Here is a 5178-nt window from a genome sequence, read left to right as displayed (position 1 = left end):
AAAAAAATGAACTTAACCCTCTAACATAAGTTTCCCTCTAGGCACCATATTCAAAGTTATGTCTGCACTATAGTGCATGGGTACATGAAGGGCATGGTTTCAAAAATTATGGAATACATCTCTAACAAAATGGAGGACAGAGGCAGGTGTTTCATAGCACATAATTATGGAATACATGTTTAGATGAAGTATATGGGAAACATAGTGCATTGTGAAGAAGCTTTTTGTTTTAGAAAGAGTTAAAATACTTATATTGATAGAGCATGTAAGTGTTTTTTTTTTCATTTTTTTTCTCATTGTACCTAATGCACTATCTAGGGTTTTTGTTTGACTTTCAAAATGGAATAAGAGTGAGATGTATAAACTTGCTAATGATTTGATATGCCATATAGTTGAAAAAGCTAAGTTTTGTTATTCAACCTTTCTAAAATTGATATTTTTTTCTGGATAATACTAAATTGTGAAATTTATATATAATTAAGGCCTAAATTATTTTAAGTGGAATTATACATACTTGCCACAATATCAATATCAACCTCAAACATCCTCCATTCAAATAATATTAAGAATAAAATTATTACTATTATAAATTTAGTAATGTTATAATTCATATAAAATAAAATAAAGATTGATATCTTATTAATCGAACAAATTTAAAAAAAATAAAAATCGATAAAATTAATATATTAAAAACTTAGTTAAAAAATGAAAATGAATCATTGATTGTGAAGAAAGGTAAAGATAATTTTTTATTTTTCTTTTATTTACTTTTTATTAAAATTAATGTAAAGTGAAGATATAAATATCTATCAGACTAAGTACATTTTAGAGCTTTACATTGCATGAGTTAAAAAAAAAGTAACTTGGAAATTTACCTTCGTCGGTAGCGAGAACCGCACCTATCCATTAATCTGAAAGAGATTAAACTTTTCTCGTCCTATTTTAGCTTGGAATTTGAAATTCATTATGCTTACCATGAACTTTGCTGATATTTTATCAATTTGTTTTCCCATGTTTCCGGCGTAGCTTTTGCTTTCCTTTAAAAATTCCCTAATCAATTCCTCTGGAAGGCAGGACCTTTTATTAAAAACAAAGAAAAATAAAATGCATCACAATGGCAATGATAGTGGTAGACCATCCGTAAAAGAAATTTATTTAAAATAACAAATAGATGAAGGAAATATACAGAAAATATACAAAGAACTCATCCACATGGGACTCTGATCCAAGTTTTTTAGGCCTTTCGAAAATGTTATATTTATTATAAAGTTATTTAAGATTATTTAGTAGAGATTGGTTAAAAATTAAAATAATAAGTCTTAGTGGTTTAATGGGCATAATTCAAATGTTTAAGGAGTTTTCAAAATATTGAATTTATTTTTTTAATTTGAAATACAGTTTAAACATTTAAATAAATAAAATTAAATATTTAAATAATGTTAATATTTACTTTAATAATATAATAATAAAAATATTTCTAGTTTTAATTTTTTTTTGAATATGTTATATTTTACTTTAAAAAAAATCAAATTTTATAAATTAATTTTAATTTTCACAATATCTGATTTTTATAAAAATCCCATAGCTTTAAAAAAATAAAAATTTATCTTTAACTAATTTTAGTAACCATCCATTACAACATAATCTATCAATACTCAATATAACCTACATGTAAACAAGTATTATATTTAAATATTATTTTATTTGGCTGAATCTGAAATTTGGTTTAATAATTTGCTTAATTCCCGCAAAAAAAATTAAATAACACCACATACATACATACATACATATATATATATATATAGTTTTCCCATTTCTTTTAATCTAAATCTCAATTTTGATAGATTCAACAAAATAAAATAACATTTATTAAAAGAAACCAAAGAAACAATTCACCAAATGTAATGCAAATTTGGAGCCAACAAACTAGATTAACATCAGTTACATTGTGCGGTATAATATTATCTTTCCGCTTAGTATAACGAGGCGGAGTAGTTGTCCAGAAAGTTATGAAAATTCTGGTCATATTTACAGAAAATTTGGTAAGGATTTTTGTAAATCCAAATTATAATTGTTAAACTTCAAAATTTTAAGTGTACTATAAGTTTTTAATGGTGCTTAATCCATTTTCACTATAAAAACACCATTCAAACACTGTTTCTACAAAAAATTTTGAATTTTTTTACCAGATTCCGTTAAATCTTTCTGTGGAGTCATAACACATAATACTGGTAAAAGAAATTTTTAGATAATTGGTGTTTCGGAGGCCAATTGTACCTATTAAATCATAACACATAAGACTGGTAAAAGATATTTTTAGACAGGTGGTGTTTCGGAGGCCAATTGTACCTCGTGGATTTCTAGTATGGACGCTGATGCCGCCTCTCTGAACATTTCCAATCCGTCTGCCTGAGCAATGGAGGGGACAAAAGGGGCGAAAGGTAGCGCGCAGTCTAATGGAGGGTCCATGATCTCTAAACCCCCCTCCAATATCCGCACTACTGTTCCCATCGAAGGTCTCAGTGCCGAATTACTCTGAATACACCACAGAGCTGTCTTTATCAACTGATACGCCTCCTCCATCTCCTGTGGCGTTTTCAATTCCAATCCACCGTCAATCAGATCTTCCATTTTTTCCTGCAACGCCTTGCTGAAAGCTATTGATGGGAAAAACCAGTGCTCTGAGTCCTGAGCGTTATCCACGTTCCTGCGCCCGCTGACGATCTCCAGAAGCACCATACCGAAGCTGAAGACGTCGCATTTTGATGTGATTCCCTGCTCAAAAAACCACTCAGGCGCTATGTATCCTGCCGTCCCTCTCACCTGCGTCACCACACGGCTTTCCAGATCTCTATTTAGACACTTCGCCAAGCCGAAATCGGACAATTTCGTCTTGAAATTCTCGTCCAGCAGGATGTTCTGAGGTTTGATGTCCAGATGCAGAATACAAAGCTTCGAATCCTCATGCAGGTAAGCAAGTCCGCGGGCGGTGTCGAGGGCAATCGAATACCTAGTCTTCCAATCCAAATGCTTGTCTGAAGAGAAAAGCCATCTATCCAAAGATCCGTTGGCCATGAATTCGTACACCAGAATTCGATGTTGGCCTTCTGCACAGACACCACGCAACGTCACAAGATTTGAATGATTGACGGATGATATGGTGGCGATTTCTGCACAAAACTCTTTCTGTCCCTGCCCAGCGCGGTTCTCCAGACATTTGACAGCCGCTAGAGTGCCATCACCCAAAATTCCTTCCCAAACTCTACCGAATCCTCCCTTCCCAATCTCTTTGCTGAATCCGGCCGTGGCGGTTTCCAGGTCCTTGTAGGTGAATATTGTAGGAAGGCCTCTCAGGTTTTTCAGATATTCTGTGTCAAATTCATTGGAATCTTCTAGTCGATTAGCAGGAGATTTTCCAGTTCGCCTTCTGATGAGTCTCCAAGCCAGGAAAGAGAAGAAAATGCTGGTCATGATTGAGGTGATGGCAAAGATCGGTGACCGCCGAAGTGTTTTCGTGATAAGCAAAAAGAGACTGCATAACCAAAGCAGACCCAACAGCACGAGAGTTCGATTTCGGTTAGGGTGGAAGTATTTGACAGTTCTAGATACTAAGCTGCCTGTATTCTTCTTGGAATCATCCATTTCTCGACCTCAAACTGCAGCCATTCTCCTCTTCAATTCTATATTTCTCAATGTCTCGACCTCAAACTGCAGCCATTCTCCTCTTCAATTCTATATTTCTCAATGTCTCGACCTCAAACTGCAGCCATTCTCCTCTTCAATTCTATATTTCTCAATGTCTCCTACGCTGCTTATAATACATTATTTAATCCATTTGACCAAAGTTGGAATATATTAAATGTAATTTTGACATGGAACATAATTTTTCCCTCTCGATTTTCGTAGTTTCGTCGTATTCCGGTTTGTTTCATGTATCCCGGTTTACAATTTCTGTCAGTTTTACCTTCCCTGTTATGCTTCCATAGGTATCAGTTATCCTTCGAGCCCTAGTCTAACAATTATGATTTTTTTTTGCCCTTAAACTTATTGAAATTTTGGGGAAATTTTGAAAAAAATTGATAGCGATAAGTGTTTTAAACGTTTTGGATAGTGTTGAATCCATTTCCACTATCAAAAATATGAGTCAAACACTGATTATAAAAAATATTTAAAAAAAAATTGCCCGAATTCCAGCCACTTTTAATAGCAGTAGTCTAACTAGCCAGAAGAATTGCTTGGAAAATTATGGAAATTCCGGCCATATTTAAAGAAAATCTGGAAAGTATTTTTGTAAATCCAAGTTATAGTTGTTAAACTTCAAAATTTTAGGTCTCCTAGACGTTTTTTATGGTGCTGAATCCATTTCCACCATCAAAAACACTATTCAAACACTGCCTCACCAAGATTTTTTCATTTTTTTTACCCAAATTCCCATAACTTTTGACCGTCCAAACAATTCCTCCACCTCAATAAATAACTCCCTTTTAATCACCCCGTCAATTCCTCTGCTTCCGTAGAAGACTCCTATGCTTCACTACCCGGGAGAAGTCCAGAGTCGGCACTTGGTAATTGAACAGAGTCAAATGGTTTCTCTCGGACTACCCCCCAACGGGTTCTTCTCTTCATATTTACCCGAAGGCTCTTGACCAAATTTATTCCCTCAAAATTTTATTTTTTATCAGTGTTTTTATTCAAACTCAAATGTTCTTTGACAATATATTACGTTAAATTGAAAATATTATAATCAATCAAACGTAATCCATAAATCTTTTTTCACATTAAATTAAAATTCAGCATTTTTAAACAGCTGAAATGATCTTTCACAGACTATTACATTAAATTAAAAAATTTATTATCCAATCAAACATTGCCAACTTTCTTCCTTGATTACATTGAATTATTTATTATATTCCAATTTCCAATCATGCCAACTCAGAGACTCGTACTCTTCCAATATAATATGGGAATATGTATTCAAAAGACGGATTTCGAGAAGATTGTTTATGAGAGTTGCTCTGGATTTGACGTGTTAGCATTAACAAACTACAAAGGACAGACTTGTGGATATTACACGGAACGTCAAGTTTTGGAATTTTCACCCCATAATAGACGAGTTAGATAATCCATATTCGGACAACTCTTCAATTAAATTCATAATATAATATTGTATTATATTAT

General features: G+C 33.2%; 1 pseudogene; it reads right to left on the bottom strand.

The window, feature by feature from the left end:
- Window positions 1–2292: 2292 nt before the first annotated feature.
- On the bottom strand, window positions 2293–3665 carry LOC149209368 (G-type lectin S-receptor-like serine/threonine-protein kinase SD2-5 pseudogene; annotated as a pseudogene).
- Between the last annotated feature and the right edge of the window lie 1513 nt (window positions 3666–5178).

Source organism: Pinus tabuliformis, chromosome 1_2 (genome assembly GCF_031772625.1).
Source record: "Pinus tabuliformis cultivar Carrire ecotype Pingquan chromosome 1_2, CPIR1, whole genome shotgun sequence".
Lineage (NCBI taxonomy): Eukaryota > Viridiplantae > Streptophyta > Pinopsida > Pinales > Pinaceae > Pinus > Pinus tabuliformis.
This window is presented reverse-complemented; position numbering and strand designations above follow the sequence as displayed.